Here is an 11,544-nt window from a genome sequence, read left to right as displayed (position 1 = left end):
ACGTGTGTGGGACTCAAAGTGTTCGCAGACTAAACGAACACGGACTTGGGACTTGAACCGGCATCCTGTCCCCTGCCTGCCTGCAATCCTGCGTGGGGTGGGGCGAGCAGCAGCAAAACCCAAGTCTTAGCCCTCTTAGAGTCCTGCAAGGTCCTAGCACAGTGTCAGGCTCGTCCAAGCTTATTGGGTTGGAGCAATCAGCGAAGAGATGTACAGAGCGGTTCTGAAGGCACGGGGCTTCCACAGAACTGGGTGTTTTCAGGAACCGTTTCTGGTTTTGTCTAAACACACACACAGCCACTTATTCCCTATGAATTTTGTGTATATCAATCAAAATAGTTTTGGTACTTAGTGTTGGGGTAGAATTTTTGTCTAAAAGGTACAAACAATCTTTATTTTTGCGAATTTGATAACGGCTCCTTCTCCATCAAGTCCTAACATCTGCAGGACTGTTAGCTGAGGAAGGAGTGAGCCTGACTACTTTGTTGGTTTTGTTTCCTTTCTGTGGCTCTGAGGCACCCATTACATTCTCTATGTATTAGGGTCCCATTTTTTGTCTTGACACCAACTGGAGTTGGGAACTGTGTTTTACTCCTTTGGTTTTGTTTTTTTTTTTTTTTTTTTTTTTAACCTGGGATGTATTTAAGCCTCTCACTCACCTGGGGCAGAACTCCCAGCTTCTGCCTGAGGAGCTGATGCTGCAGGATAGAATCCTCCTGGAGAAAGGAGGGCCTCGGTCCTACCTGGAGGGGAGGCGCCTGCCTGCAGACAAGCAGAGGGTCTCAGGGGCCTCCAAGACAGGCAATCTGTGGGACACTGACCAGAGGTGGCTTCTGTGGTCACGTTCAATTCTAAGAGAAAAGGATTTAGAGCTTTGAGTCTCTGATTTAAAAATTCATTGATTCTCAGTGCAGTGGGACCTCTAAAAGCCCTTCTCTGCTCCCACCTCTCTCCCACCCGCCCCCTTCCTCCCTGCCCCGGGCCAGTGTAAGTGAGCAGGCAACCTGACTTTACTGTCTTCGTGTGCCACATCCTGTTTTCAGATTAATGAGCTCATTTGGTGGAAATTTACCAAGGGAAATAGTTTAATTTTGGAAAGTACCAAAAACTTATCTGTAGTCACTCGACTTATTTTTGGGGGCTCTTGAAATAGAGGGGGCATCACCAGGGGACCTCTGAGCCCTCAGCAAGTGGCAAGCCTGCAGAAATCGAAAGCGGAGCCCAGTGAGGCTTAACCTGACTCAGAAAGGAATCGAAACCCTTTGGAGACCACTCATCTCTACCCAGTAGAAAAAAAAATTTTTTTTCCCCAAAAATAAGTTTAAGAAGAAAAGTAGTCCATCTGGCTAAGGCCTAAGATCTGGTGGTATGAACCTGGGGCCATGATTGGGGAACAAGAAAGCACACACAGGGAAGTAGGGAATGTTTGAGCCTCAGCAGTCCCGCTCACATCCATAATCTGCTCTGCTGGTTCTACAAAGCACCAAAAGGTTTCCATTCTCCAGTTTTGCCCCAATCCTTCAGCTGTCAGACTCTTGACATTGAAGTTGCCTGCTAGCCTTGTAGCCTTTTGAGCTTGTGATTCCTGCAAGGAACTAAGGACTGAGTGGCCGGGAGGACTATGGAAAATTAAGGTTTGGTGAGCCATTCTGCATTGAAGATGGTAGAGCACGTGTGACAAGCCCCGTAAGTGTCTGACCACCTCTTGGCCTGCCCTGTTTCCTAGAGGAGAGATTTTTCATCCCTTCTGAGATGCAGAAGAGAAAAATGGTGAAAACTGACAAGGCGCTGACAGTTCGGTACTGGAATGAAAGGAATTGTGTCTTCCTTCTCTGCCCCCATCTGAAATCCATAGTGATATTTTGGAGGACATATTTCTATTTTGGAATGAGCACTGCACTAGGAGTCAGGATACTTGTGCTCTTTTTTTTCTCCCTGCCACTAAAGTATTTGGGGGGCGGTAGATAAATAGATGAATGCTTAAGCAATAATTCAAGAAATAATAGTCCATAGTTTTTTTGTTTTTGTTTGTTTGTTTTTTAGTGGAAAATGACCTTAAAGATCATAGAATGCATTGGGTTTTTTCAAAATTTGTATTAGCTGTGGGACTGTGTCTTCAAATGCTTTTTCACATAGAGCCCAAACGTATAAACCAGCTAGAAGCAAGGATTTTCTGTTAAGCGGAGCAGGCAGCTGGGAGCCTGTGCGCTGGGCTTCTCTCCTCCCTGTCTGGGCCTCTAGGCTCTAGGGACACGGTTAAAAAAAATCGTGGATCTAATGAGATGCTCCCAGGTCCCAGAGGTGGAAACTGGGATTCTCTCCTGGGCTGGCTTGCCTCTAGTGTCCCAGCCGTTCAACCTTTTCTTCAATAACTGTGACTTTCCATGTGTTATAGTCCAGATGGGCATTGGAGGAGGGAAAGATTACATTGGCCTGGGTCATTAGCCTTGCAGGTGGTGAGGGGGCAGGACCAGATTGGAGCCTAAGCATCTAGAGGATTGAGGTCAGTGGTCATGGTAAAAATAACAGTGACAGTAATAGTGGCTACACTTTATTTAATATCAGTCACAGTGACACTGCTCTAATCGGAGCACATCACATGCCTTGCTCCATTTATTAAGATCATCAAGAAGAGATGAGAAAACTGTTTTTCTCCTTTCCAAATTCCAGGCCCCAGATTATAGCAGTAAATGAGGCAGACCGAGCTCCTGTTCTCATGACAGCTGCCTCCTAGATATGAATGCACCAGCTGAGCATATCCAGTCAGCTAATGCCAGCCATTTGGGCTGCTTCTGTTTGTCAGCAACCCTTAAAACGTGGAGCCCATAATGGGCTACTACTTCCTCTACTCATAAATACCAAACATTCCTCGTTTTGCCTCTATATTCCTTCTTTTCATTGCCAGCTGCAGGCTTTGTCCCTGTCATACTCACAGCTTGTGTTTAGTAAAAACAATTAGTGAACAGCTTTCCTGCTAGCATCATCTAAATCTCTGTAAACTTCTGGTTCCCGAACCAGGAAATTTAATTAAACAGATGATTACATGTTATCAGTCACCTAGTAGATTAGAAGACCAAATTGTCCTGGGTTCCTCAACCCAAATTCAATACCTCCCCATGGTAACTCACACACAGCTGATAGCAACAATAAAACAAAGAAATATACCAAATGATCTTGTAAAAACTGTAGCCTATAGTACACCTTCTCCGCTTTGGTGTGATGATTTAAAATGTCCCAAGTTTCCTTCTGTTAATCTCCATCTGGTTCTTACTATACTTATTATAACTGGCAATTTCTAAAATGTGCCTGTTTACAACTAGTTTTCTGCCCCACTAGACTATGTGGATTATATGAATATGAGAAATTAAGTTAATTAAAGGTGTTAAAGTAAAGCTGTGTCTGATTTCTTCATTGTTCTTTCCCCTGACTTAGCACAGAGGAGGCTGTCAAACATTTGTTCAGTGAATGACTAATACTCAAGACACTATCCATAATCATTTTTACTTAAGGTAATAATCATTAATGATGATTTCACCATCATCACAAAATGTTTATTAAGTATCTTTGGCCTGGCCCTTTTCAGGGTGTTGTGAAGTTAGAAATAGCATTCTAACAAAAATTTGGAAAGAAATCTGGGGTTCTTTTTTGAAGGGAGTTTCTATGTCTGGTGATTTTCCCTATCTCAGTAGATTTCCAGATTTTAAGGAAAGAAACAAAGCACCTCAGAAGTTTTTTGAATTGTAGGCTCCAGACCTGTTCCTAGGGGTTTTCCAATTATTTGTGGGGCTGGCCACTTTGAAAGTGCCATGGGGATTTCACTTTGTGATGGAGGTACCAATGACACTCACGGGGATGGTAAAGTGGTCCAGGCAAAGAGCTTGGCAGATGGACCCTTTGATAAAGACAAGCTCTTAAGAGGCCAATAATGAGGAAGGCAGACAACTTTGGGTCAATGCTGGTCAACCTGCTGCTTCTCTTTGCCATCTCTGGCCACTTGCGTGCCTCGTTCTAAAAGTTTGCTTTTGCTACGTGTCAAATTCCTTCTTTCATGGACTCTGGCAATAAAGACTCTTCTTATTTTTATTTTTTTATTTTTTTTGCGGTACGCGGGCCTCTCACTGTTGTGGCCTCTCCTGTTGTGGAGCACAGGCTCCGGATTCGCAGGCTCAGCGGCCATGGCTCATGGGCCCAGCCGCTCCGCAGCATGTGGGATCTTCCCGGACCGGGGCACGAACTCGCGTCCCCTGCATCGGCAGGCAGACTCTCAGCCACTGTGCCACCAGGGAAGCCCTAAAGACTCTTCTGAAGGTGGGTGCCTGGACCTCCAATGCCTTTTACTGGGCTACAGAATTATTGCTCTTCCTTCACACTTACATTTGTGAGGTTGGGTTTTCCGGGCTCTTTGCTGGATCAGATCAAGAATATCTTGATGTTCTAGCCCCAAAGCAGTTGATATCTGCCTGAGGAGCAACGTATCCTGGGAGTCCTCCTCTCCCTCCGTCCTGAGGACTCAGCCTGAGAGAGAAAAATCAGTGAGTGAACAGAGCCCTTACTCAGGAATCAAGAGATCTGCCTCTGACATTGACTTCAGGACTGTGGGGAAAGTCCATCCCATCCTTGGGCCTCCTTTTTCCCATCTGCAAAGTGGGAGAATGACCTCAGAACAATCCTTCAGGGCAAATTCTTTAACCATTCAAACCCTGGTGCTCGGGAAGGGGTACAACTCTCCTACCTGTTGAGGGGCTGCTCTCCTCACCTGGACCAGGAACCCCTATAATGGATGCTGGAAGCTTCCACTAGATGCCTGGTCTTTTTGGACTCCAGATTTTTTTTTTTCAAGAAAAAGCAATGAGAAAAACCTCCTCTGATGGATTTTTTTCAGCGCTCAAGCCAGATGAATTCCCAGCACAAGCCAAGACTTGGGAGCAAGTATGTGGGGCAGGGTGTAAGAGGCTAAGAACCAAAGGGCTGCAGCCTGTGTTCCCTCAAAGAATACCCAAGCTGGGGGCTGGGGTTGTGAACGTGGGATTGATGTTTGTTCATCTCTTCTGAGCTTCTTGTCTAAAAAGGGGAAACGGGGACTCAGATTGGGGAAAGAGCTTGCACTGTAAATCAGAGGTCCAGAGGCATCTTCTTCTATGTTCTGGTGTCTTTTGACCCCAAATGTCTCAATAATACCCCTGTCCTTTCTTGTTCCTGCATTCATTTCTTCTTGGACATCTCTCCACAAGACTGAGTTTCCCGAGAGCCAGGGAGCAGGGTGTATTCATCTTTGTAGTCCCCTCGTACCCAGCCTACATCTCGCACACTAGTAAGTATCTATTAAGAGAGACTTATTTGCCATCTTAAGAGGATCCAGGAATATTAGGAGAACATCCATTCTACCTTTCACATCTGTGGGTTCCCAAAATGTGTTTAACAGTTATATTTTTAGCTTCTACCATGAGGCTATTTGCTCATCTTTAGAAGAACCATAGTATAGACATCTAGAAAAATTTTCTTTTTCTGGGAGATCATTGCCTTAATCATTTTGGAGCTAGGATGCAGGAATTTTTAAAATGCAAAATCAAATACACAAGAAAAGTTAGTCTGTCTGGCTGCCATCCTTGGTTGCTATCTTCTGTAACCAGCATCCAGCTACACAGCCAGAGAGCCTTGGGGAGGGCCCACAGTGGTCTCCATCCCCTCTGATTGCTGAAACCAGAGCTGCCTGGGGAGGCCAGGGCCCTGGCATCAGTCCCTGCCTGGTCCTGCTTCTCTGTTCACAGAGAATGTGTTTGCACATGAGCTCTCCCAAGCCACCTTGGAGTCCCTCCAAGGACAGGCCTGGAAGCCGGCCAGGAGGGAGGGTGCTCCTGGAAAGGACACATCTCTGGGAAGCAGAGACCGTGGCATACAGGCACACACATGCAAATACTTGCAGGATGGCCACATCTTCCAAGGTTTCAAGAGAACCTGGAAATCTGGATTTTTATGTGCAGTGTCTTGATTTTTAGAACGCTCCAAAAAACAAACCCTAACCAAATGAGCACCCCCACAAACTGTGTCTGAGGGCCACGATTTACAACCTCTGGTAGAGCCTGGCATGTCACACACATGACCTAAGCAGGTGAGCTAATGCCCTGCACGTAGCTCACTGGGACTACACACACCATATATGCTTATCCAGGGTTAGACCTTGTGTGCACCTGATAGAGACCAGTCATCAAATATTTACACACGCTTGCTATCTCCTAGGATGTCCTTTTAATATTTTCACTTTCCAGCTAAGGAGACTGAGTATCAGGGATCTCCAGGGGCATGCAGCTGGTGGGTGGCTGGACTCACATCCCAGGCTGCCTGGCCACAAAGCCAGCATTTGCCCTCCACTCACCTCCGGGATGCCTGTACTCTGAACTGAAATGTCTGCTACTCTGCATCTCTCAGTAAACTCGGTTCCCTGAGTTCAGGGGCTGTGTTTCATTTGCTGTTGCATCCCCATCACCTAAAAGAATATAGAAGGTGCTCAATAAATACCTGTGGGATTGCCCACAGACACACAAACACACATACAGATGTAAACCCACACAGTCACGTAACTCCACCCCAAGAACCGCCCAGGAACATCCCAACTCTCAAGCTCCCACAGGCACACGCCCACCCCCATCTCCCACCTCCCACAGCATCCCAAGCCAGGCCTCCCCAGCTCCCCCTGCCAGCCTTGCCCAAAGCCTTCACAAATTGTTTCCTGGAAATCTTGAGGCGGCTGTGGTGTTCTTTTTCCCTAACTCAGGAGACAACTCAGCAGTTTTGTTTTTCAAAGTCTGGGACTCATAAACCTGGAATCCTTTCTTCGTTTTTTTCACTAGAATTTTCCTTGGCCGGGTGCCTTTCCCCAGGGCGGTGGCCAGGAGGTCACACTCAGAGTGCCCTCTGCTGGGCACCGTCCTCCCGACCTAGTGGGCAGTTGCAGAGGGGGAAGGGACACAACTGCTTTACAGATGGAGAAACTGAGTCAGGCGGTGGTACTGGGGAGAGGTTGGGGGGTGTGGGCTCATTCCAAGTGTGTGCCAATGTGCACTACTACTAAGTGGTTTTGTGATTTTTTGTGTGTGATTTTTTTTTTGATTGTTGAAAATAATAAAAGAAGAAATAGCTCCCAGAGCTCAGACATGGCAGAGAAAGGCCCTCTGTTCTCCCCAGGACCTCTTGTGGGACAGATGGCAGAGGTTTGGAAACTTCGTCAGATTCAACTTTATCCTTGAATCCCCACCACATTTAGTAGGCAAAGAAACTGAGACATAGAGAGATGCTGGGGGAAGAAGGAGGGAGAATATTTATTGAGCATCTGCTATGTGCTAGCTATGATCACAAACTCTCATTTAATCTTCACAGCAACCTTGTGAGGTAGATGACTTTATTTCCATTTTAAAGATTAAGACATAGAAGCTGAGTGAGGTCTCAAGATCAGAAAAGAAGGGGAGAGCTGGGATTGAATCCAAACCTGCTGTTTTCTTGGCTTTGCTACCTCCTGGATTTTTCCCATTTGGCTCCAGTGGGCCCAGGGCGGAGCCTTTGTGGCTGGGCTCATAAAGGCAAGGTTTCCATAGCCCTCCTGCTCAGAAAGGGAAGCCCCTCTCCTCAGCCTCTTCCAGAGGGCAGCCCCTTCCAGGGGACCATGGGGAGATGGGACGAACAGCCCCATCAGGCTTGAAGCTGAGGGTCCCATAGCTTGGAGGAGGGTCCTGGCAGCTGTGCCAAGGCCCCTTAGCTAACAGTAAAAACAGGATTGGATGTCTTTATAAGCTGAAGTTGTGAGAGGTTCCAAAGGGCAAGGGTTTTCCTGGAAAAGAAAGCAGGTCCTGGAAGGTCTTTGTTTTGTTTTTCTTCTTAATGGGGCCCTGGTTAATGACTCAAGGAAATGAAGAACACATTTCACCAAGAATTAGTCACTGCCCTCCCCAGCCCTCCATCCTGCTACCCTTTCCAAACCTTCAAAACTTCTCACTTCCTGCAGGAAAAAATCCAAACCCCTGGTGTTGTTCATCTTTGGTCTGGCTTAGCCTTATCTTCTACACGTCTCATTGAAATAAGCCACCCAGGGGTCTCCACACAGCTCCCTCTGTTCCCATGCTGGGCATTTGCTCTCATTATTACCTCTCTCTGAAAGACTTCATTTCAGCTTGTCCAAATCTTAGTCATTCTTCAAGACCCAGCTCAGAACTTGCCTTCTCCGTGGAGCATTCTCCACTGTGCCCAAAAGGAACCATCCTGCCTTGTGCTGATGGATGCAGGTGTTAGTCTCCCTAACAGATTGAGACCCTTGAGAAACAGCATTGGATTCATCATTGATCCCCCTATATGGGCACACATGCATGTGTGTGTGTGTGTGTGTGTGTGTGTGCACGTGCACCCTTTATACCACCTGGCAGTAGGGTGCTATAGAAAGATCCCGAGACCCTTTGCTCCGTCATTAGGAGATTAGGGTTGAATAAAGATTGAATGTGTTGGAGAGAGCTGCTGTGCTTCCCCCTTCTCAAACCAAGAGAAAAGAACTTCATGGAGTCTACTTAGCATAATTCGTGTCTACGGTGGTTTGAGATGGGGAGACATAGTAGACTTTCATCTGACAGCCACCAGAGAAACCGAAAGATTGAGAGATGGGTGTCATCTTAGACAAATAAGACAAGGAAGAGATAGCGCTGCTCAGATCAGCCTGAACTCCCAAAGCTGGTTTGTGCAAAGGATGCTGTTCCCATGGACGAGAAGTGGGCCACACACTGGAAGAACTGATGTGAAGGCCTCTTCGGTCTGTCCAACAGGGGGACAAACTGAAGGTACCGCTGGATTCCTAGGGCTGCAGAAGGGGTTACCAATGGGATACAAGGTAATGTGATGCTTGTGTAAGGGTGAGAGGTCCTCAGAGCTTGGGAGCAGTGTCTGAAAATTCCATAGATGTGCCCACACAGAAGTAAGCTTTAAAGCCATCTTACGACAGTGCTGTTGAGTAAGAGTTCTCCTGCTCCCCTTTATTGTCTCCTCACTACCAACCGCTTAGCCCTGGAGAGGTCAGAGGCCACAGTTAGCAAACTGGGGAGGGCAGTCTGGGGAAGGAAAAGCAGCTGTCCATGCCCCCATTTCCAGCTATAGGGGTTCCACCTGCAGCAAGCCCTGGTTGGGAAAAAAGATTGAACTTTAAATCAAGTTTGGATTTTGCTTTTTTTCTTGGGCCGTGCTGTGCGGCATGTGGGGTTTTACCCCAATCAGGGATGGAACCCCGTGCCCCCTGTAGTTGGAGCGAAGAGCCTTCAGCATTGGACTGCCAGGGAAGTCCCTGGATTTTGCTTTTGTATGGGACCGATTTATAAAATAGAATTTGTTTGGTGACTGAAGTGGTCACAGGAGTTTTTATGTCCTGAGAATGATCAGATGATCAGAAAAGTCATAGGAAGCTTGAGTTTTCATCAAAGGTCAGAAAAAGGGCTTCTCTCCCTTTCCTCTGAAAAAAATTTTAGAGGGGGGTGGGAGACAAAGTAAAGTTGATTTATGATTATACACTTCAAGTCTTATTTACTCAGTGTATTGATTATATTTGCTATTATAAAATGGGTTGTTGTCTTCCATCATATTTTTCTAATTTGTGCTATTTGCTTCGATCACTTCTTCCGAAGTAATTAAGTACCTGTGCTCCCCTCAGCTAAAGCCACTTAACCATCACCCGAATGTTCAGCTATGCTTCAGGCTTCAGGTACCTACCTTGTGGGGATTTGAAGGAGCCTCACATGCACAGGTCGAGGGACTCAATATCCATGTGCCTTTACTGCTAGTTCCTGTGTGAATCAAATTCCTCACGTGGCTGGCTTCTCTCATGTGGCTGTGTTCTTCACTCTGTGTGCCTCTGTCTCTGTGTCTAAATGTCCCTCTTCTTATAAGGACACCAGTCACATTAGAGTAAGGACCCACCCTACTCCAGTATGACTTCATCCTACCTTGACTAATTATACCTGCAACCACCCTCTTTCCAAATAAGGTCACATTCTGAGACGCTGGGGGTAGGATTTCAACATATCTTTTAGGGGGAACACAGTTCAAACCATAACATCTTCCTTTCTTATTTTCCTAAACTTGCAACTTCTCCTGCTTTCCCCAGCCGTATAAATGGCACCTGCAGCAGCTCGAGCCAAGAATCCATGAGTAAACCTTGAGTCCTTCGTCTTCATCACCCCCATCCCAATTCCTTCAGCAAGGCCTTTCAGCCCTACCTCCAAAAATATCCTGAATCCATTCATGTCTCTTCGTCTCCATTTCTACCATTCTAGTTCAAGCTACAATTACTTCTTGCCAAGACAGCTGCAATAGCTCCCAACTGGTCTCCCTGCCCCTTTCTTATCTATAATGTGGTCTCACCTGCCTTGCTTAGTACTCCCTACTGAATCAAATCTAGACATTTCATCCATGCTTACAAAATCCTATTAATCTGGCCCCTCCCACTCCTCCGACCTCATTTTCCATCACTTGCTTTCTTTGATCTAGCTGCATCAGCCTGCTTGCAGTTTCCTGAACCACTGGCCTCCCCTCTGGAATGCTCTCCTCTGGGCCTTGGTATGGCTGCCCCTTCTTGCCTGAGCATCTCGGCTTAAATGTCATGTTATTTAGTGACATCTGAGAGACCTTCCCTGACCACCCCATCAAGAGCAGTCACCCAGTTATTCTCAGTTGCCGACCTTTATTTTAATTCCCTGCAGATAATTTAGTAAATAGATTATTTTTCTCATTTATGTAGATATTTATCGTCTTTCTGCCCATAATCCCTAGGAGAGCAGGGACCTTGTTTATCTTGATTACACCATCTAGAACTATGCCTGGCATATAGAAGGAACTCAATAAATATTTACTGAATAAATCATTAATCCTGCACAGAAGATCTTTGTGTATGAACTTCCCTGCCCCCTCTGCTTTTGGGAATTTATATAAATAATCCATCAGGAGGAGGATTACCGGATCAAGGGATATAAACATATTTTGGCTCTTGAATTGTATTGTCAAATAGGTTTGCAAAGATGTTAGGTCAGTTTTCATCTGTTAGGCAACCTTCTGAATCCCCCGTGCCAAGGTAGTGATTTCTGGTATGTGGGGGAGGGAGGTGGGGAGGGCATGTGCTAGAAATGGCAGGGGAGGAGGTGCAGGTCAGAGCTGCTGCCTCTGGTGGGTCAGGGCCCACAGCAGCAGCAGCAGTAGTGACTAGCCAGCTCAGCAGGGCCCTCATCCAGCGCCTGTCTGGAGGGGCAACAGCCTGGTCTTCCAGGCCTGCCTGAGGCAGACAGGGCCTTCTGTTGCATGAACTTGGGTCTGGCTATAGGAGCCAATGTGGGCAGAAGAGAGCAGTGCCCCTGCTCTTCAGCAGGGAGGCCATCCTGGAGGCGGTGTTGGGAAGTGGTGAGGGGGTGGGAAGCTGAGGATGCAAAGTGGGGCTTGGACCCAGTTCTGGAGGCCCCTTTGCAGAGGCTGTTTCTGGGCTGAAGCTTTCCTGCTTAGGACATGGAACACTGGGCGATATGAGTACCT

The sequence above is a fragment of the Aethalodelphis obliquidens genome, unplaced genomic scaffold (assembly GCF_003676395.1).
Source record: "Aethalodelphis obliquidens isolate GAN/ISIS:26980383/991018 unplaced genomic scaffold, ASM367639v1 scaffold7, whole genome shotgun sequence".
Taxonomy (NCBI): Eukaryota; Metazoa; Chordata; class Mammalia; order Artiodactyla; family Delphinidae; genus Aethalodelphis; species Aethalodelphis obliquidens.
Note: the sequence above shows the minus strand (reverse complement) of the source record.